This window comes from Netta rufina, assembly GCF_964035555.1.
Source record: "Netta rufina genome assembly, chromosome: 8".
Classification (NCBI taxonomy): Eukaryota; Metazoa; Chordata; class Aves; order Anseriformes; family Anatidae; genus Netta; species Netta rufina.
Window position 1 is genome coordinate 16,354,607 of NC_140131.1, and position 23,227 is coordinate 16,377,833.

General features: G+C 44.8%; 1 protein-coding gene across 1 annotated transcript in view; it reads left to right on the forward strand.

Moving 5' to 3' along the window:
* Nucleotides 1–273: 273 nt before the first annotated feature.
* The window catches only part of LRRC8D (leucine rich repeat containing 8 VRAC subunit D), a 48,603-nt gene continuing 25,649 nt past the window's right edge, over nt 274–23,227 (forward strand). Inside the window, exons 1-2 of the mRNA XM_084290737.1 lie at nt 274–412; nt 10,328–10,467. The gene's annotated coding sequence lies outside the window, so the exon portion shown is untranslated. The remainder of the gene's footprint in view (nt 413–10,327; nt 10,468–23,227) is intronic.

Sequence of the window (23,227 nt, forward strand, 5' to 3'; positions counted from 1 at the left end):
ATTTAATTTTACTTTCACAGAGCGCCTCAGCAATGAAAGCGCGGGCTTGCGGCCGCCACGGGGGGACAGGGAACACCTCAGCGCCCGCTCGGCCGGGCCCGGCTCCCCGCCGGCACCTGAGGGCAGGGGCCGGGCGGCGCGGGCGGGGCCGGCCCTCACATGCGCGGCGCCGCGGGGGCCATTGGCCGCTGCCGGGCGGCGGGCGGTGCTCCGGGACGCGGGACCGGCCCCTGCCGGCTGCCGGTGCCGTCCGTGCCGCCGAGCCATGCGGGTGCGCGCCGCATGCGGAGAGCTCGCTGCAGGGCGCCGCTAGGAGCCGAGCTCCGCCCGGCCCGGCCCGGCCCGGCTCGGCCCGGCCGCCCCCCTCGCCGCATGGCAGCGCCGCGGGAGTGAGCGACCGCGGAGAAGGAAGGTGCGTGTGGCCCCTCTGCGCGCCCCTGCCCCGGGGGGGGGGAGCCGGCACGGGAAGCCCCTATCGCTGCGCTGCCCGGCTCCCCTCCTTCCCTCGGTCCTGCGGGCAGCCCACCCCAGGCGCTGCCGTGTCCCGGGGGCGCAGCCGCCCCCCGGCGCTCGCCCCCCGTCTCCCGGTTTCGCCTGGCGGGGGCCGGCCCCCGGCGCGCAGGGGCCGCGCGGCAGGTTGCTGGGGCTGGAAAATGGAGGGCGGCGGCGGTGAGCAGCCCGGCGTGCGGGGCGGCGGGGCTCGGCGGGACTTCCTGTAATGGTGGTGCTGAACGCCGGGCGCTGCCGGGCCCGAGCCGCCGCGGGGAGCCCCCCCCCAGCCCCGTCGTGCCGGCTGCTCGGCGGCGGTGTCGGCTTTAAAAAAAAAAAAAAAAAAAAGCAGTGTTTATTTATTTATTTTCATCAACGTGTCTGCCCGCGGTGGTGGGGAAGGACCGGCTTCCCTGCCTCGCAGACCGAAGGTGGGGGATGGCTGTGCCCCCCGCATGGGGAGGGGGCGTTAGGATGCGGGCGGTGGGCAGGAGCGGCGATGGCATTTCGGTCCCGCAGACCGGGGCTGCCGCAAAGCACCCTCATCCCAGGCGGGTAGGTAAGTCCCTTTCTGCCTCCCTCCTCCTCTTCCCCCGGAGAAAGCAAAGAAAAACACCTCTCTTCACGTCTCCTCGGCTTTGGAGCAAGGACTGGTGGTGTAGATGGTTGGTGTTACGTTATTTGCCCTTGATTGCCATCTTAAATTAATTCAGCCAGCCTTGCTCCGAGGCCAGGATCGTGTTTGGTCTTTGTGATTTATAAATCCCCTGTAAACCTCGTGTTGTTAGTTGAAACTGATTTATGAGGTCTTGACCCAGGAATATGCTCCTCTGGTTATATTTTCTGTGCCGTACACCATTTTCTCCCATGCTTCTGAGGAAGCGCTGCCTTTCTAGTAAACTCAGTTGGTGCCTTGCCTGTATCTTGCTTAGTGTGAAAACCACTTGTCTGTCATGTCTGCTGCCGCCGGGTTCTCGCACACAATAGCGGTATCAATTTAAACATTCCTCGTTTATTTGCAAGCGAGGTTACTGTGGTAAAGATCCAAAGTTTACAAAGTCTGGATGAGGTAAGGCGGAGAAGGGAGCTGCAGCAAGCAGCAATTAGTGCTGTGAGATGCAGATGTGCTCAGTAGATACCCGCACTGGTCCTGGCACCTCCGGGGGGATGGCAGGCAACCCGTGCGGCGTGTTCAGACCTGGGGAAGGCATTCTGGAGCAGCAGCACCAGCAGCTGAGGAAGTCTGTGAGCTGCTGTCACGGGAGGTAATTAGTAATGGGAGCAAACCGGTGCGATAGCCCTGCAAGGAGGGTGACAGCACCTAAATGCTTGCTGTGAAGATTAACAAGCGTGCGTTGCACTAATGCACCTGAATGTGTGAAAGGCAGTTCCCGAGTTCCAGCTCTTTCTCAGCCCTGCCTTCTGTCACCTCAGAAAAGCCTCTCTCCTGTACCAGCAGGCAGGGAGTGCCGTGGAGATACCACGGCTGTACGTCCTGTGCGTGGGCATCTTTTCTGACAGCACGCCCAGAGGGTGAGGAAAAAGCAAATGCTGTTGGAGATACGTTGCAATAGGTCCTGCTAGTGACAGGATGGGTGGAAAATAAATGCCACAGGAGAAAATGGTACACGCGTTCCTGTGGTCAGAAGCACTTGCGACCACGTGTGCTGTGGCTTGCTGCAGCTCTATGAGAAGTGACTGCGCTGAGCCTTCCTGCCTCAAAGCCAGTTCTTGCTTCCCCAGCTCTTCTCGTTCCTTCGTGCAGTGCGTCGAGGTCCTGTTTGAAGCCAGTGGCTGTCAATAGATTTTGAATCGGGTCCTGTGTTGCTGGCTGAGGCTTTTTGCCCTGCATGCTGCCAGTTCCTCCTGTCACTCGCTGACAGCTTCTCTGGGACCTCCGGAGGCAGAGTGCTGACTCGGTGCCTCGGCTTCCTCCTGCACCTCTGATAGCAGAGGGCTTGGTGGGGAAACTGACTAATGTGTGGAAACCGGCTGATCACGAAGGGTTAATTAGTGTCCTGAGGCTTAAACCTTTTTATCAGTGGGGCTGGTGATGGCTGTTTTGCTGAAAAGTAGCTTGAGTCACAAGTGGTGTCATGGGGGAAGCCAGTAAGCTATTTTCTCAACTAGAGGCAGACAGAAAGGAGTTCCACATAGTTAGCGCTGCTTTTGCCAAGCAGTGAACTTGAAAGGTTTTTCTCTTCTGTTCAAAAGAACAATCTGTATCTTCCAGTGAATTCATAAAAATACTGTGGATTCCTAAATATTCATAAAACATAACTAGCGGTATTTACCTGATGTTCAAATGTTACTATATAATGTAAAAAGAATAAAGCATGTTAAGCTCCTGCTGTTTAAATTTTTCCTTTTTTTTGTCAGCATCAGAACTAGACTGCACTAGTTCTCCTTTTTTTTTTTTTTTTTTTTTGTCTCTTGGCTGTGGAGAGATTATAACCTAGCAAAAAAATAATAATAATGCTATTGATATATTAAGAAAAATGGAAATAGTTTTCCCCAGAAGCTTTGCATTTAGATAAAGAGTTGTCTGTGCTTTTGCATAACTGACATCTTAAACGTTTTTTTTCTAACAAGCAGTGAAAAGTCCGTGGACTTCACCATGCAAAGACTTGTGCATATGACTAATTATCTGCACGTGTATGGTCTCATGAGCATGCATGCATGCAAAAGGCTCTCTGGGGCCACAGCAGTGGTGCTTGATTTTGCAAGTATTTATTCTTGGCTGTGATGTTGAGCTGCTGTGGGCCTGTACCTGTAAGTATTTGCCAGAAAAGGGCTGAAATACAGAGGAGGATGTTTGTGAAATACAGTTTTCTAGCAGCTTCCAAAAAAAGCCAACGGTAGGTATTGTTTTAAAGCAGTTCCACACCTCATACCTCGAGAACACTTTGAGCCACGTTTTTTCCAAGTTTGACTTGCCTGCATTGGGGACGGGTTTGGCTCACAATCTTTTGGTCTAAGCAAATTGAGTGCAATTTTCTTTTAACCATATAACAAAGAATAGGTACTGATTGCTTGCCAAATAATTTTTCCCCTCAGATATTCCAAACAAATTTAGGAAAGAACAAAGCCAGCATTTCTAGTGTTTGACTTGTTGAGAATCATCTTGGGGTTTGGCATGTTAAAAAGCAAAGTGCGTCACGAGTCAAGTTGGCACTTTCTAATACCATCAGTAATACTAATTTCCACATCATTAATTTTAACTGGCACTGCTTCTATCTTTCTCTCGACACAACTTTCTTTAATTAAAAGAATCAAGGTTCTTTTCAGTTATTTTTGTATTCTTTTCAACTGTGCTCTTCCAGTCTTGGAACAGTGGGTTGCTGGCCCCCTCCAGGAAGCAGATAAGGAAGACAACTCAAATGCCCTTGTGTAGCAGCTCCCCAAGTGGTGAGGGAAACATCCTTTCAAGAAGGAAGCTTGTTTGCTTGGACTCAGCCAGCAGAACGCTTCTTTTGCTCACACTTGGAGGAAAGCAGTGGTATGGGAAGAGGGCACGGCTGCACCAAGGACCTGTTTTTTGGCACTTCTCTAAAAGAAGTACCTCCCCTTTTCTTCCTCCTTTTCGTGTACAATCTAGGCTGTGAAAACCTGTTGTTCATGTAGTCTCAGAACTGTTGCTACCTACAGTTTTCCTTCTTTCTACTCGAGCCACTTTCCTCAGAAGTGGTTTGCTCTAAGGCTGGAATAGTCATGATGCTCAGGATTTCAGAAACAATCACGTTACAGCGACCTTAGGGAAGGAGAAAAGTTATCTGTTGCTCAGATGTTTTTCTCTTTTGAGACCTCTTTTTTTGGTGAATGTAGCTCTGATGAAGAAGCAGAAAAAATAACCAGGCTGAGAGCGTATGGCATCTAGCAGTGAGTGAGGATAGCAGTCACCTTTATTCCCCATGGTCTTGCATTTTGTGTTGTGTGATCAGCAGAGGAAATGGTCCAGCTCTTGTGACCTATCTTGCTCCTTCATAGTGTTGAGAACGAACACTTTCCCTATGTGGTCTCTCTGTTAAAAGTTGTGCATCTTGGCTGTTCTGCCTTAGAGAGGTCTCGCTTGAAGGCCAGGAAGCTGCAGTGGAAGATTTCCCAGACCCAGGGGGTAGGCATAACAGCTAATGAAGTGTTACTTCTTTCTGTTATTGTCATATCTCTTCAAACTGATTGCCTAGTATTTAAATTTGAAAAAGCTGCACGCTTCCCAGACCAGGGTTCTAAACAGTCTTAATATAAATCCCTCTCTCCTCACTTGCTCAGGATTTTTCTGCCTGGGTTGTGTCTCCTGATTTTCCCGTGTTGAGGTTAAGGTTGGGGGCTGCCTGAATGCTGTGTTACGTGTCTTACCTACAACTCCCATTGAGCTGGCAAGTATGAGGAGACCTGCAGCAGACTGTGTCCCTGAGCATCTGCTGGACCCCTCCCCTATTCTATTCAGTGGAGATAGACACAGAAAGGAAAAAGCACAGATGTGGAAGCTCTTCATAGCCTTTCCAACGAAGCAGCAGGGCAGGCTCCTACCCACCCCCATGCAACCAAATGGCTGCAAAGCCCCAGCCAAGATGCCTTTTTTTTTTTTTTTTTCCCTTGGACTTCATTCTTAACAAGTTAGCACTGAGATAAGTTTCTCTATAAAAGATGTTCTTGATTGCCCTTGGGTTCTGCAGAAGACAGGACTGCCACACCTTTGGTGTTTTTCAAGCCTGGCTGATGCCACAGATACCAACATGCCTGCTAAAAGCAGTGTGTTTTTTTTTTCTGGGTGGGCTTCATTTGACAAACTTCATTCTTGCTGCAGTGATTTTTCCCATCTTCCGATTATAGCTGTAAGGAGAAAACAAATGCATGTGGTATGTATATAAATATGGTGACTGAATAATCTGTCTGTTCCTCAGCCATCACAGGATAGGAAAGAAAGGGAACTTTTACTCTTCCAGTTGGTGTGAGATCTCGTATGAAGAACACTGGAATAACCCTGGTGCGGGCTGCGGGAGCTGTGTGCTAGGGACAGAGGTGGTTCTGTAACCTTGCAGTACTTAAGGTTAAGACAGGCTGGTAACACCAAGGAGATCTTTTGTGTACCTTGATATGTGTACCTACAAAGTTGATTTTGTCTTTTGTTAACAGAAAGTATGGGTTGTCTGTCTCGAATACAGTGATTTTTTTTTTAAAAAAAAACAGGCTTATACAACAGTGACTTGCTAATCATAGAAAATAACCTTTCAGTTCAAAAGCTCCCTCTGTGAATATTAATATTTTATACAGAAGTATTATGTAATAGACATTTTGTCGCCTTTGCAGTCTTCACAGAGGAACACGTTCTCAGGATTGTGTTGTTCTGATTGTTCAGTAGAAATTCGTGCACTAAACCAATGCAAATGTCAGTGAACAATTTCAAAAAGTCCATCCTGCATATCTGTACATGGTGCTTTGTGTACAAATCATGGAAAGGGAGGATGGGAACGAGAATCTGGCGGTCATTGCATGAAAACTTGAATAAGAAGTGTGAAAGGTAGCGTGTTGTCCTGCTCTGTTCCCCAGCTCCGATACGGTTACCGACCCTTTCCACATGTATTAGCAATTGCCCTCATCAAAGGTGCACAGAGGAACCAGACTTCACACTTAATCTGACTGGCGTTTAAAAATACAGACTCACAAATCTACATACAGAGTTTCTCTCGGTGGCTGTCATCCAAAAACTTTCATATGCTTGCTTTCTGTCTAATTAAATTAAGAAATAAAGCCTAGACTGCCTCAGCCGAGAAGAACTGACAAAAGGGGCATGAAGTTTTTTTATGCATATGACTCTTTTTTTTAAGTAATGTTTGCTGTTTTATAATCCGTACTAAATTTCTTCACTGTTTTACCTCATTGGCATTGTTAGTAGAGGGAAAGGGAAGGCAGTTGATAGTTTTGCTTCCCACCTTTCCTATCCCTCTGACAACAAACCATTGGCCCTTGGAACAAGGAAGCAGAGGAATGTGGAGACACAGGGCTCCTCGTGCTGCAGAGCCAAGCGTGCTCAGGGCGAGTGCCCCAGTGGGGAAGCAGGCAGGAGGGTGTCTAATACGAATAATGGAAGAAGAGCAGCTCTTGGAAACGAGAGTAAACTGAGAATGAGGAAGAAATGTACTGATGAAAAAAAAAACACATGAGAAATGAAGCGATTTGGACAAGACTCTATTTCCAGCGGTTAAAATTCATTGTTAGATTTGATATTTGTTTGTTTTTAGTGTAATTTGATTTAAGATGTACCTAGATTGAAAGGTAAAGTTATGAGGGTCCTTATTAGCATCAGTCAGTTTAAAGAAATTGCTGAGCAAATCTTGCAGAAGAACAAAAATGGTAATGCATACAGTGAAGCCATGAAATAGAACCGCTAAAGAGGCATGCAAAAATACAAAAAAAAAAAATAAAAAATAGTAACAGCATGGCAAAGGCAAGGAGGTAACAGGGTTGTTGAGAAAAGTATGAGTAAATATAAAATAAGATCTGAATGTACTAGATGACACGTGCTGTTCTGTGCCCAGGAAGTGTGTGCATCGGCTGGCGTGATGAGGGTGGTCTCTCTCCAGATGCAGGGCATGTACAATCCTTGTCCCCATGGGCAGCTTCTCCTGGGTGAAAACCAGTTTAGAAGCACCTTCTGAAGTGATACAGACCAATGTGTATTTCTAGACATCTGTTACAGCAAATTTAACTGGCTCCTCAAGGCTTCCAGGCTGGACTGGGAAGAGCCTGGCCTTGCACCTGCAGAGCTGTCCATGTGGGCGAGGCCGTAGTGCTGCTTCTCCGCTCCCTCCTCTGCGGGTAGTAGCTGCCACTGTCACCCCTCCATCGGGGGCTTCTTCAGCCTCTGATGGTTTACCTGCTCACTGCCTGAGCTCGTGAGATCCTGAATTTGGCTTGCTGTCTGGTAAAGAATATAATAGCAGCTTCTGCTCTTGCTGCCTGTGGGTCAAAGAGTGGGTTGCCGGCAGCACCAGGACGCCCTGCCTGTAGGGAGCCCTGTCGGGACCCCGGGGCTCCGTGGAGCGGGAGCAGTGCCTAAGGTGTTTTCCAGAGGCAAGGCGGTTCCAGGCCTGGCTGGAGCAGACCCACTCTGTCCTCCTGCCCACTTCTCCCACGCAGCTGGGGACAGGGCTGGGGCCTTTGAAGCTCCCGGGTGGCCTCCAGTCAGCTGGAGCCGATTGTGAAACCTTGCTCGGAGATAGCAGCAAAATCTGGTATTTATCTGGTTAGGTCGCATGCTGCTTTTGACAATACTTCTGTAGTAGGTTTCCGTGCTGGCTTGGGGGTTTTCTTCTCTCTTGGTAGCATGACATTTTTCTTCTGTGGTGGGTTGTTGTTTGTCTTTCTCATGCAGCAGCAAGGGAGGAAGATGGCATTTTAACCAAAGCGATTGTCAAATGTCGGCGGCTGGTTGCGCTCTTGGAAATGTATGTGTGTGGAACTGAGAATTACTTGGTTGTGCTGAAACTAAGCCTCTTTATGAGTGAAACTGCTTCATTTATAGTTAATTTATTAACTGAGTTCTCCCCCCTCCCCCGAAGATCTCTGCTTCTTCCGCAAAATACTGGGATTTCTCTGCATTCTCCTCTTTTTACAGAACTCACAATAATTTGCTTTGCAAATGTCATCTGATTTCTTTATTTCATTCTGTTAGCAATGATTGTTTCCATGCTAATTGCAGCAGAAATAGTATTTTTAGTAGTGGAAAAAATGTTTGATTGAGTGACTGCACCGACGAAGGCAGCCACACGTAGGCTACGGCATACAGGATGTGGCGTTTGGAGGTTGCATGTGTTTTGCCAGATGTGCCAAGTGCCTGGCCTGATGCCATCACCCCAGTGTATGTAGGGTGTAAGGCTTTCCCTGTGCTGAGCAACCTGAAAGCACAGCAAAAGACTAGGGGGAACAAGAGCTGGAGGAGAGACGAGATTATAGAAATGGTACGAGTGCTCCCTGTTTAACCTCCTTCACACCAGCTATCCCACGTGCTGGTGCTGTAGAAGAGTGGGTGTATAATCTTGTATTGGAGCAGATGTTCCTGTAAATAGGACGTTGCTTTGTTTTAGTAAATTGAAGCTGTCACCTCAAAAATGAGAGGGGGAAGCCACTTGGAAGAATTCTTCAAACGGGGCTTGGAACAGAATCCAGAGGAATTTCTGTGCAAGGACTGCAGGGAAAATTCCTTTGCTGGCCTTGTCTCAGCACAGGCATTTCCTTACACACTGATATGATTTATACAAGAATCTCTACTTTAATATTATTATTTTTTAACCAAAATTGGATTCTTGAGTGCTTTGTCATTTGTTTCCCTCAGCCTCTCCTCCAGGTATGTTCTAGTTCCTGTGCTTGGTCTGCCCTGGCAAGGGGAGAGTGGTGGTGGACCTCAGCAGGCTTTCAGACTGAGATAGTGCCTTTGAAGACAATATGTCCTTTCCTTCCACGCCTCACCAGTGTGGTGGTGGTGTTTGGCCTCTCTGGACACCTCTCCTTAAAGGCTGATGCATTTAAAAAAAAAAAAAAAAAATTAAAAAAAATCATTCCTCTTGCTTTGGCAGCGTTAGCTGCCTTTGCCTTCTGTTCTCAAATGCTGGCTGTTGACTTTGGGATGGCTGCAAGGGAGAGGCTGAGACACGGCAAACCCTGCCCCAGCCCTTGTGTGTTTCTCTGACCTCGCAAGGGGAGGTTATGGAAACAGCCAAGGTGAATGGCCCTGCGGCTATCGGAGCATTTTCTGTCAGGGATCAAGTACGCTCCAAAGGTCTCTCCTGAAACCTGCTCACAGCAGACCTTTGTAAAGTACCCAGTCAGGGCTTTTTTTCCTCCCCATGCATTTAAAGACTGCAAGCAGGCTCTGAAGCCTCAGATTTCAGTGCTGCGGCCTGTGAAGTGATTGAGCGCTCCTAAGAGACCTCTTGACCACTGCTTTGCAATCCCCTGACCCTTCTTAAGGAGGAAAAAGGAAAACCCCTTTACTTTAAGATGCACTTCTTGTTTGTGTGTTCAGCAGCGCCTTCCCCATCTGCTGGCCCCGGTCTCCCCGCTGTGGAGGTGGCAGGCGCGTGGTGGCAGGTCCCACTGGGGGCAGCGGGAGAGCCGCGGCCATGACAGGGTTTGGGCTCTGCAGTGGCATCGGTGCGCCCAGCGGCTCGCCCTGTTTGTTGATTGGAGGCAATTACTGTGAAATACTTGATTTGTAACGAGGCATACTTCACAAGCAGCAAACTAAAATAAATACTCATGAGCAACCTGTCGGCACGTGGCTCTTGGCTTTGCTGAGCCACTGCTTTCCGTCTGCAGGCTGAGCACTGCCTGGGTGGCTGGAGGCGAGGGGAGGCGTGCAGGACTGCAGCTGGGGGAGAGCCCCGTTTCTTCTCCATGTTATTGTCCCAGGGATACGGGCGTGAGGTTTCCAGGCAGCCTGCGGGTTGCTTGTCCAGCACGCGGCTGTAAGGCAGCAGTCTGGGTGGGATCAGCGTGTAGCTGGTCTGGACTGGCTCCTACAGCATTGGGGGGGGGCAGTGTGGAAATAGCGGTGCGCTCGGTTGAGTGTGGTGGGGGAGCTCGTGTTTAATAAAATATGGGGGAAATGGCAAGTTGCTAGTTCGAGGGATCTTGGCTCTTTAAGACAACTCGTTTAGAGTGTTTCTGAAATTATTAAAATAAGGGTGTGCTCAGCCTTCCCCCAGAGACCAGGCGCTGGTGGTAAGAGGATGACTAACTCTGCTTCCGTGTTGCAGAGCGGCGCTTCTCTGACACCCCCACAAGTGCCAATACTTCACTTGGCTGGTTTGATTCACAGCAGTTTGTTTTTACATAGGAAGCGTCCGAGGCACTTACCAAAATGAGACAGTGACCACCAGCACCTGGCTTGGTGTTCTCATCACCGGAGCCTCCTGGAGCCAGAGCTCAGCCCAGCTGCAGCCAGAGGAGGAAGGAGGAGAAGCACAGCCTGATCAGGTACTGAGCCAGGAGCGGGACAAGTCCTCTGGTGCTGAGTAACGTGGAATTGTGAATGACTGTTGATTTAGAAAAATAAAAATAGAACTGTTTCTTAAGAAGTGTTGTGTGCATGCATGATGCGCCTGTGGTCTGGGAATGATATCTCCATCCCTTGTGTGCCCAGCGTGGGTGCGTGCTGTAAGCTACTATTCTGTACTAGACCTGAGGTGAACGTAAATGCATGCAGCTCTTGTGTTTTTGGGGGTATTTGATTTAGACATTGAGTTCTGATACAGCTCAGTGCTTGCAAGTACCTAGGCTCCACGTGGATTGGAAAGAATTGGCTAAGAATGCTCTTAATTAGTGTTTGAGTGTTGAATAGCAGTTTGATGTCTTAAAGGACAGATATTTTTCTTTGTTCTTATTTGGAGTCCTAAATGCCAGCTTTTCAAGAAGCATGTTACATAGTACAGAAAGGTAGCAGACTGGTGAATTGTAGGACAAAACCAACCGTCAGCTTGCTAACCGTGTTATTTGCTGAGATTCCTGTAACTGTTCCTGGAAACTGATATTTATTCTTGTATGCACATCTTTGGTTGTTAGGCTCATTTTAGATGAAGACAGCCAGAGAAGTTCAAGGTTTTGCTTTATTGCATTAGGTTTGTTTTTTTTTTCCTTACATAACTGTACTTTTCAGTTGATGTGGAACTCCTGCTCTAAGGACCATGTTCTGAAAAGACTTGTGCATATTTTCTGTGCATCTTAAAAAATCCTTAAGAATTTACCACTATGTTTGTTCATACAGTGCTTGGGATGACAGCAGCCCACAATTTACTTCTGGAGGGAAGTCTCTTTGGAGACATATTTTTCACCTGGAATGATGCTTTGTCTTCAGAAATATCAGCATCTGTCCCTTAGGTTGTCTGAATTTATTCCAGTCACATTTTGATGCTTTTATTTATTGACCCAGGTGGAAAAAAGTGGGTTTTTGTTTAGATGATCTATTATGAAAAATATTAATGATTTGGGGGTAATTTCCAGCTCAATCTGATTTTATCTTTCCTTTTGTAGTTAGGAAAAGGGATGTCTTTTTCTAGCATGCATTTCTAGTATAGCCTTTACTATTTTGCCCTGGGGAAAAAAAATCAGCATTTATTTGATTCAACAACTGGCTTCCTGCTTCACAGGAAGAAGAGGTAGTGGCTCATTTGCCTACAAACATCCCTCCTGCAGAGAGTCCTTTGTCAGGGAGTTAGAGGAAAGCTAGTAGTGACTGTTGAAATAGCCACATAGCAGGATGAAGAGGGATTACTGAAGCATTACTAGAAAATGTATGGCTATGTGCAAGACCTCATGTACTCCACAGACAGGCTGACCTAAATTTTGCAGCCAGGCCGTACTGGCTTCTGCATTGATGTGATGTGGCAGGCTGCATAACCTGCAGCAGATCTTGTTTTTTTTTTTAAAAAAAAAAAAAAAAAAAAAAAGAGGGAGGGGAACACAGATTTATATTTGAATAGAAACACAGAGAGGGCTGTCTTTATGACTCTGCTTAACCCATCTAAAGCTTTTTTGTTGTTTCTTAACCAGTAGCTGTCTACTCAATTTTGTGTACTTTTCATGTAGTCAGAATAAGGCTGCATTGCTCATTATGAAGAGTGAAGATGAGGCATTCTTTACTGCTGCATGGAGAAATATGTGGATGGATTTGCTCATAAGAGGCTTTTACAGGTGACTTGGAGTTGTGAGATAGGTTTTAGCAAAGAAATGTTAATATTTATCTTAGCAGTGAAACAGTTAACGGAACTGACACTTAATCATCTGCTGGGGGAAGTGTGGAATAGGATTAGTATCCACTAGACATAATGGATATAGCTTGCAAGTATGTTTTCGGGCTATCTTAATTTGGGAAGATTACACATTATACATGAAGTATGACAAAAATCCAAATAGAAACCAAAATGAAATCCAAATCCAAATGGACACCATGTCAAAATAAAGTAGGTGATTCTGACCTGTATGCAGACTTCTGTTGCTGTTACTTCTTGCGGTAGGATTTTGACTTTGCAGTTTAGTTTTCTACTGGCACAAACCTGGTGTGATGGCAGTTACCACTTCCTCCCTTTTTCTGTGGATGTAAGCTGTGCTGATGCAATGCTCTCCTTTTCCTTCACCCCTCCCACATGCAAGCTTTCTTTACCCTGTCTCACCACTTCCTCCTGAGGTGCCCCTACAGCAATGAGAGATTTTTCTGCTGGTGCTGTTTAAACCAGGTGCTATGAAAGGAACAGTTTGTGCAGGCAGAAGAAAATTCGCAGCCACTAAAAAGGTTTCTGCAGTAAGTTTTTGCTGGAAAGAGAGGAGAGGGATTCTTGGTTGATACAGCTAAATCAGCAACACGTTAAAGTGTGGCTAGGGGCTTTACTGTGTAAGTGTTCTGGTCTGGTAACTGGGGTGAAATGTGTATGCATAAATATATATATCAAATTTATGTCTAGAAACCCCTTTTGATTTTTTTAAGAGGAATTTCTGCAGCTGCAAACTCACGAAGTGCCAGGGGAAATACTGATATCCTCAAACACAGCTCATTTATGTTGAATCACACTTCACTGATGTGCTTTTGGTAAGTTTTAAAAGCAGCTTGTCTGTATGAGCTATTTGTTTACCACGTGCATGCAGCAAGTGTCAGTGCTGACCTTCTAGAAGTAGAATGAAAGGGACCTGAGGAAGGCAAAAATTTGCGTGGGTATTTTCTTTTTTGGTTTCTTGTGTCCTGCTGACAGGTGTCGCAGCATGTTGTGCATCTGGGTGATGTAAGACAAAACGTTATTTCTCAGGTTTTTCCTTCTTCAATATGCTGTCTCAGAGGTGCAGCCAGTGTTGCCCGTTGGCTCAGCTTTAGCCAGCAGTGGATCCCTTTTGGAGACAGCTGGAACATAAACGTAATGCAAGGTGAGCCTGAGGGGGCTGCGGCCGGTGGAGGAAGCACGGCATGCTGGCCCCATGTCCTGCACTGCCTCACCGGAGGAACTGGGCACAGCATGTGGTGAGGGGCCTGGAGAGCGAGGAATGTTTTTCCCAAATGAGCGTGTGTATGCATTTATTTCAATACCAGAAAAAGTAATTAGAATTCAGTTAATTTATGAGTAAATGAAATTGAAATTCAGCCCAAAACAGTGAACTCTTCTGTCTGCAACGGTGTTGTTGTCAAGGTTGTCTCAAAGCAGAAGAAATTTTTTTCATAGGTTTCGGCACAAATTTTATTTCAACTGCTTCTTTGCAATAAGAAGGACCTCCATGTACGTCACCCCAGGACTGCTATTTCCATGTTATGTTATCTTTTTTTTCTTTCCCACTGGTAGAGTTATATTTGTCATGCAGAATTTTCAGTGCTAGCATTAGACACAAACTGGAAAATGACCTTACTTTGGTGTTTTTTCCGCTGTTTTTAGCTTTGATGCTGCTTTGAATAGACAAAAGGCTTGTTCATCAGTGACAACCAAGGCCAGTCCCCACGGCCAGACTGCTGCAAGCTGAGCCGCTTCTGGCCGGCTGGTTCTTCTGTGAGTCCGGACCTGGCCCCGCCACGGGCAGCAGTACCAACTGCAGGACCTCCGGGAGGAAAGGGTGTGGAGTATGGATATTTGTCAGCAAACTTGCTGTAGCATAGAGTGTGTGACAAAGGTCAAAACATAGCAGTTCTTTAAGCCTTTAATGGAGTAATGTCATGTTTAATGCTTTCATCTGCATAGACCAATATTTGACTAAATAGAAAGCAAATTCGGTAGACTTTAGTAATTTTATCTATGTGTTTTGACACAATGTGATGTTGTTTTGAAATGCTTATCCTTCTCTGAATTCTCCACTGGAATCTCAGGAGGTACTTTTTGGATAGGTGAAAGGAGCTCCTCACCTTGTTGTCACTCTCTCAAGCTTTGTCCCTTGTCTTAGGTAGGCAATGCTTTCTTGAGTAAGGCAGCACCATCACAGTGTGTTTGTTGTCTTGGAGGTTTCATGCTTCAAGAGCTTGAAATTGGTGTAGTGAGGCTGGCCATCAGGAGTAAGGTATGCCTGTCCTCATCCAGACCTGATTTAATCTTGCAGTGAAGTGAAATGCTTCCAGCAGCTAAGGACAGTAGAAGGGATTAGGATGGAAGGGTGAAGTTTTCCTTTCCAAGACTTGATTTTATGTAGATCTGCTTAACATTTTGTATAGTAATGTTGTACTTTCACTTCTTGGTGGTGAAAAGGACGTACTATAAGAAGTTGGTGACATTATTGTCTGGCATCTCAGACGGTAAAGATGAGGGGAGAGAGAGCGATTTGCAGCAGAAAAGCAAACAGCTCTTTGCCCAATTATTTCAGTGTTGCTGTGGTTTAGTTGTAATATTGTGTCACTCTGTTCACAGCTTTTTATAGATCCTTTTAGATTTATTTTTTACATTTAAATGAATAATACATTTCTTAGTTTTGTTTATTATTTCAAATGCTAGAGTTTGTTTGCAGTTGTAACATTCTACTTGTTCTGGTGATTGAATATTACAAACCTGGCCTTTGTTGTTGAGTTCCCAAACTTCTCACTTATCTGACTTTGCATTTCACGAAGTAGTTCTTGCTCAGTGTAATTGGAAGCTGTAGAAAAGTTTTCTCTGCATAATTAGAATTGATTTGATCAGTAAGGCATCAATCTCTTTCCCATTCCCTTAAATCTTATCTTCTGCAAGAGCTGTGGGGAAAAAAAAAAGTAATTTTCTGCTGCTAAACTGAATCTGCCACCTTTTGAAGTAAAATGTTTATCTGAGCTGCCTACAAAGTCCATTTTTCTGGTCAGTTCAAATTATGTAAGGAACTTAGTGATTATTAATGATGTTGTGTTTGAAATGTTAAAAAAAAAAGATATATAAGAAAAAAATTGCTGCTTGCAGAAGGACTGCAGCTCAGCGTCTGCCTGTAGTTTGCAGCTGGAGCTTGTGGTCCTGCATGCTTTTCAGCTGCGGGGAAGTGCTCTAGGATGTGGGTGAGTATTTGGAGTGGCAGAGGTGGGTGGGTGGTGCCACAGAGAGGCATTGGTAGGGGCAGCGGCATGGAGCAAAGAGCTGGGTAATGTATTGATCCACCTCTTGGGGCTGTGCTGTCCTGGTATGAGGATTTAGATCAAGACAATCTGGAATGACTGACAGCTCGGTGAAATAATCAGGCTGCCTAGAGCTCTGTCATCTTGTTAAGCATCGTTTTAGATTTATGGTATGTTCATTTCTCTTTAATGCAACTGATTTAAGATACGTAAATGTGTTTCTAGCACTATGTTTGTAGTTTTTCTCCCTACAACTCATGTAACTTTAATACTTATGTATTTCTTGGTTTCATACAACTTCTGTCTCAACCAGTGTTCAGTCTGAAAGTAATAATAGAGGAACTGTGACTTTCACAAAAACAGCATGCATAGATTGGGAGAGATGAGGAGCTGAGAACTAGAGCTCTCATCCATAAGTATTTAGCAAAGCTTATTTCAACTACTTCTGTCTTTGTTATAATTACTCGAGTTATGCCAAACTAAAAGCTCCAAGCATGCTTTGGTTTGACATTTAGCTAAATCATACACTCATTTAGGTTGGAAAAGATCTGTAAGATCATCTGGTCCAACCTTTAACCTAGCACTGCCAAGTCTACTACTAAACAGTGTCACTAAGCATTACATCTACACATGCTTTGAAGACCTCCAGGAATGGTGATTCAACCACTTCCCGGGCAGCGCATTCCACTACTTCACAACCCTTTCAGTGAAGAAATTTTTCCTAATAACTGACCTGAACCTCCCCTGACACAACTTAAAGCCATTTCCTCTTGTCTTATCACTTAGTGCTTGGGAGAAGAGACCAATCCTCATCTCGCTATAGTCTCCTTTAAGGTAATTGTAGAGCCTCTTTTTCTCTGGGCTGAACATCCCCAGTTCCCTCAGCTGTTCCTCATAAGACTTGTTCTCTAGACCCTCACATGTAATATCCTAATGAGGAGGAGAATTGCTTCTGTGCACATTGAATAGCACTTGTAGTTCTTGTATGTTGGATAACATGTACGTAGTTGGTGGAATTTGTGGTTGGTGGGTTTTGTTTTTGTTTTTTTCAGTCACAAGTTTCTCTTGTTTGTGTGGGTTGCTCACATAGCTGTTAGTGGGAAGAGACAAACACTTAATACATGACAGCCCTTGCCTCATCATCTTTTTCTGTATCATGTATATATTCTGTGCCTTGCATGCTGAGGCCCTGACCTACTTCAGGCCTCTAAGTACTTCTGCCATGTAAGTGTTTAGTAATGATAAACTGCAGCACCTGGCAGAGGGATTCAGTGTGCACAAACAGCACCTTAAACAACCTCTTATCCTTTCCCTGAAATGAGCCAGTTTAAAGGTTTCTGTTCTTTCGGGAGGGGTTGGACAAGTTGCTTCTTTGCGGTGTGTGCTGACATGGTATTCAGTGACCAGCACCTTGGTTTAGTGCATGTCAGCAAAGTAAGATGATAGAGCTGCCTTGTCTGACCTGTGTTTTTCTGCGTGTGTTGCAGTAATTCTTAGAGTGTATATTAACTTTTCAGAAGTAGTCAATATACTTAGAAAAGCCCTGGTCTCTAATAACATCCGAAAACAAGGACAGCAACAAGAAAGCAAAAGACCAGAGAGTCCCCATCAACAAAATGAGCTGTAACATGGCCAATGGGAGAGCTGCTTGCAGCCAAGGGCACTCATCGAAGGGGAGGTGGGTTAGGAAAACTTGAAAGCTGTCTTGGCTTTTTCAGTGAGGACAGGGTTGGACTCTCCAACTACATGCTCAGAGTAGCCGTGTAACGTAGTGTTACTTACAGCATTATATCAGGCTGAGTTTCACAGCTTGTCACAAAAGGCCTTGGGGCATGTTCTTGGCTTTCTGGAGGGTCTGATCAAAGATGACGGAACTAAGTGGGCTAAGAGGTCATGGCATTTTAGAAAGAGAGCCTCTTAAAAATAACTCAATGACCTTTTTCAGTTGGAGGTATCCCCAAGATAAGTTGTTTTTGATTGATCTGAAGCCAGGGCTATGAGTGTTTCCTGCTTACTGGATGCATTGAACGTGGATTCATGCACATGGGGTTAAAAGGCTGTGTGGATCAGCGCTTGTTGAAAATGTTTCCTGAAACTTGAATGGGTTAAACAATGCTACTGATGTTTCTTGATACCTTTTTGAAATATCACCTACCAAATTAAAAGCGTGTGTAGGGGATGGACTTGTTTTCATTCTGTATAACTGGAAATCACACCAGGAATGTGCATCTTGTTTTTAGAGCAGTCATAGACCAGTCCTCAGGAGCTGACTCACTGCTGTTTTGTAAGCAGGGTTTGCCTTTCTTTCATGTGGTTCTGCATTTTTCCATTCCCCAGTCCACTGCAATTTAGATCTTCCCTGAGCATGCTGGTGTCAGAAAACCTTCGTCTAGCATAGAGCGTTGTCCTGCATGTGTTGCTTGTGCTCAGCCTGATTTGACAATAGCAAATGTAAAGTTTAGTTATTTCATTGCTTTCTAGTTGTGCCTTTGTCAAATTGTGCTGCAAGGTCACTTTCCCTGTAACTGTGTAACAGGATGGTAAATAAAATATTTTTAATCGTTTGGGAGGGGTGTATTGTGTTTAGTCTAGTGTTACGCTGTCTTACTTTTATGGGCCTGCTTTCAGTTCTTTCCTACACAACGATTGAGACTTAATCTTGAGTTTCAGATAAATCGACTTGTTCAGCTTGTATATTTTTCCGAGCTGCTCTACTGGGATACTATGGTGGGGTGGGATTGGGAAAAATGGGCAGCTGGAAAGAATAAGGGGAAGGCCAAGGCTCTGTACAGTTTGAGCCTTCAAGTTATAATTTCTAGTGTGGAGTGCACCTTGTATTATGCCACTGGATTCTGCTGTTGACTTTCAAGATCACTGAAACTTAGTACTTATTCTCACATCTTGGTAACACTTTATTTGTGGCAGATCAGGTACCTTCCTGTGATTGATAGTAACATTTTTTTGCTTCTCTGTAGTTGGATCAATTTTTTTTTTTTTTTTTTTTTTTGTGGCAGTTTAGGAGGAGGTAAGGTGCCAAAAATCTGCAGCACTGTCAGCATTTTTTTTTTTTTTTTTTTAAACCAAAAGCTTTTCTGAAAATAGCTGCACAAACGTGTAAATCAAACTCTTCTAACAGGTCTGCTACCTGTATTTTTTTTATATAGCTTTGCTAGGGTAAAAGAAGGTCTGATTGTTCTAAGTGATGTTATTGCAGAACTTGTGTGGCTGTAAAACTGACAGGTGTGTGAATTTCACGTTACTTCTGTCTGATTGAGATTAAGGACAGTGGTGTGCGTTGCCAGTGGAAATATTCCCAGGAAAACTATATTTGAGACTAGGGAAGAGCACCCAGCAGAGATTAAGAAATATTTTTTTTCCTTCCTACTCCACTGTGGCCACGAGGCTGAATGTAGTGGAAGGGAAAAATGAAAACCATTCTCACGGAAAAAGGGTGGAGTGATACCACTTTCCTTGATAGAAAAGAGGCTGTGGAGAGCGGAGAAACTAGAGGAAGATTTTCATTTCCTGGAAGGAGTTTCACATTTGACATGGGAAAGTGGGACTGATAGGAAGGCCTGTAGAAAGGCAGCACCTTTCCCCAGAGCTGCTGGACTTCAGTCTGGGTGTTCCTGCAGCAAACTCCACCCTCTCATTTCATATCTGTCTGGTATGTTTTCTCAGCCTTGATGCCATTGTCATGTTATTGCTGGCAAAAAAACCCCTCCGTGTGTGGGAGATATGCAAACGTGTTGTAACGTTCTGATATAACTTTAGTGCAGGAAAAGAGCAAGCTCTGTACGTAGGTATCTCCAGCTGAGCTCCGGTCTTGCAGCTGAATTCATGAAGTAAAGCTGCTGACCCTGAAAAGAGGTTTAGATGGATGTGGGGTGTAGGATCAAGTTATTAATTTTGTAAGCTTATAAAGCACCTCTTTTCAAGCTACATTTTCCATGAAGCTAAATTCCTTTACAGACAGTACGAATTGTCTGCATGAATGTAAAAGCATTGGATTATTTAATGGCATTTTTTATTGAGGATTTCTGGTGATGTGAATTTTCTCATTGCTTCAAGTACTTCTATCACCAGAAGAATGCTGGTTTTGCTTACTTATAACTGAGGTGGACTTTATCTTCTTTTTCTTAACGTAAAAATTCTAAATATTGTTTTTCCTTCTATTGTGTTTGTGTTTTTTTTTTTTTTTTCTGTTATATTCTTTTCAGGGTCAATGAGAACATAATCTTTTTGTGGGAGGGAGGAATGAACCTATTAAAATCCTTTCTCATATCCAGGGTTAAGAATTGCACTCAGGAGGGTAATGCACAAGTGGAATTGCTATCTTCTCGTAACAGTTTAGACTTTGGTAAAGAAAGTGGATGAGTCATTGCAGGGATTTGATGGATGAAAAGATTGATTAATAATTAATTTAAAAACAAGAAGGCCTTTCCTCCGTGTCCCAGATTTCAGCCACTCAAAAGATTCTCACGTGTAGTTTAGCATTTGAGTGCTATGGACATACTTGTTTTGATGTCTTTGCTTAAACTGCAAATGCTCCTTTCCCTATGCTTTTGTTTTCACATTATTAATAAAGATATAAATGTCAAATTAATTTGAAGTGTCCTTATGAGATTGTGGCACCTTGAAGGAGTCAAATATTCCCATTATTTTCAGTGTGAATATGAAGGTTTATGATACTTGTTTCTTGACCTTTTTGTGTTGCACTGGTGTACCAGGTGCTTCCTGAATAGCCATAATCCCCTTTTCAGTGTTCTTGTGCTCTTGCCTGTGATTTAATTTGTTTTTCCACAACAAGCACATGTCAGTCAAGGCCTTACATTTCAACAGGTGTGTGTTAGAGCGGGGGATCTAACAGGAAACCCTAGTGCCATGGTGCCTTTATGCATTTATGCTGGGTTAGTGGTAAAACTGGGGAACTCAGCAGGCTGCAGTGTGACCCTGACAGGATGACTCAAAACTGGCCCTTTGAATTCAGTTAAATTAGCTTAAATAATCTCTACTTGAGTTTTTCATCTGCAGTGGTCCTAAAACAAGGGGTTGATCAAAACTGATTCATGAAAGATGCAGCAGCTTCAGAATCCTTTTGAAATCCTTTAAGATGTAAATTGATGTGCTCTGAGTGCTTCTGCCCCGGGCAAATCTTTGATATGAGGCACATCGTGTGACTCTGATCCTTGAAGAGGTAATAAACTGAGTTTTGTCTTCTTATTAATTAAAGCCATGCTATGTCCCGTGCTGGGCATTTTTGATATCGAATATTGGATGTGTTTTGTGCATACTGAATATAGCCAAAGGTTTTTGTTTGCTAACAATGTACAAACAAAAAACCACAAAAATAAGTCTGATCTTTTTTCACTTTTACTTTATTATAACTGTAAATGGTAAATGAAAATTTGTAATATTTTTAATTTGGGCTGTCGCTATAATTTGTAATTTTCACCTGAAATGCTTCACATTTCCAGTTCAACGGAGTGTCCCCAGTTCTGTCTAGGCTATAGCCTTCTCACCATGCTCCTCTAAAAAGGAGATGGCCATCAGATATTTGGCACTGACATGGAGCTACAGCTTTCTGGTGCTGGTATTTATGACCGTGCATCTTGTCAGATGCACAGGGTGCAGCAACTGAACCTTGCACTTCTCAAGGCCTGAGTCTGTAAAGAGTTGTCTAAATCTTCCATTGTGCAGACTGAGATACACTTTCGCCTGCTTTAACCATGAACTTTAATTTACCTTAGTCAGAAGTTTAAGTTAGTTGCAGTGCCGTGTGAATTCTTCATAATGTGTATTATGTTCAGTACAGAATTACCATGAGTAGGGTTTTTAGAACAGAAAAGGAGAGTGCAGGACTGCTCTGCAAGCATATTGTTGGAGTTAAACTCCGTTTTTGTCGAAGGAATCGTTTTGCCTTGGTAATAAAACAACCACTCGTTGGTTTGACTCAAAATATGAAAGTTATGATATGGCTTTTTTTAAGGTATGGCTTTTTTTTTTTAATTTGTGTTAAACACATTGAAGGTGGATAATGTGAAGAAGATGAAGAAATCTTAGCTGTAAAGAGGGATACTCGATTTTGTGTGTGAAACTAGACCTTGACTGCTTGTTTTCCTCTCACACAGCCTCCTTGGTAAGTGCCACGTGCCGGGCTGAGTGGGTGTTCGGCTGCCGGGCAGCAGAGGACAGAAAGCGGTTTGCTTTTCAGGGGTGCTGGGGAGAACTGGATGACTTCCTGGCTTCACGGAGATAAAACTTGCTCTGGCAGCAGTACGGGCAGTGAAATTTGACAAGAAGTGGGAGGGGAGAAGGATGTGTGCGACAGGGCAATTTTTGCATTGTGGAAGGAAGAAGCGAGGCCTGGAATTTATATAGCCTGATGTTTGCGAGCGTGTGAAGTAAGCCAAGGAAGCTAGTGGGTGCTGGGCCGTAACGGATTCGCTCTAGTTTGTCGAGTTGGTGTGCATAAGAGGACAGTGAGGAATTGCAGGGCTCTGTAACCTCAGAGGCAACAAACGGTGTGACTGCTCTGGGTGCAAGGTGCCCCGGGCTGCTTTGGCTGCTGTTTGAGGCTGGTGCAGTGTTCAGCTCAGCTCCAGAGCCGTTTCCCTGGATCTGTGCTGTTGGAAGCTTCCTAACGCAGAGAAGGCCCTAAGCAGGCCTAGTTGCAGTTACATTTGTTTTTCCTGTGGGATCAGCTCGGAACCCCTGGGAGGATGAGATAGGGGTCAGAGATGACCCGCATTTCCTCCAGACTTCAATTTTTCCTACTCTCAGACTTGTGTGTGGGGAGAGATCTGTGGTGTGAGCGAGAGAGCTGCAAGGGCATTGCGTGGCAAGAGGGGATGGATCTGGCAGCTGAAACTTGCCCAAAGAAGCAGGTCCCACCAGGGTAGCTTGCCTGGTACGCATGGTCCAGAGAGTGTAAAGCAAGAGTTAACATCACACGGTAATTGGCGAGGCAATGCTGTTTGCTTTAAATCTTGGTAACTTTCACAGTACATCTTCTTCTAATTACTTCACTTCTGAATGAGTGCTAAGGTATGTGGGGGGCTTGTTTTTAATTATGAACTGCAAATAGTTCCCATAGGTTTTCAGGCCTGGTTCCAAAAACATTACCTGTCATGTGATGTTGCATCAACCAGGAAATCCCCAGACAGTAAGCCTGCTTGGATTTTCTAACGCTTGCCTTTCTTCTATTCTTGTCACACTTCTTCCAGTCACAGTGGTGAGAAACTGCCTTTGATGATTATTCAGACTGACTCCTCTTGTGTGCATTGGTTAGGGGGTGACGAAGGCTGTGAAACATGACTCTATCCATGAAAAATAATTTTCTAAAATATTTCTTTAGCTTTTCTAATAGAATCATTTTTCACTTGTACATTTGCATTAATAGCAGTTGGCTTCTAGTTAATAAATGCAGTGCCCTATGAAAATAATTGGTTATTAGGATTGGATTGGTTCCTACGGTGCCCTTGCTGCAGCTTTTGCTGGCTAGCTGTGACTTTGCTTGTGTGCACAGCAGAGTTGTTTACATGCCTGGAATATGCTAGAGGCAAGGAGAAAGGAACGGCTTTAATGCGATGCAGCTAGATGCTCTGTGGGGGAGGCCTCAGAGTTGTTCATAACAAGATCAAATGTTGATCAGTGTTTGCGGAAGAATAAGGTTACTGTTCATGAGAAATGCAAGAACAGTAT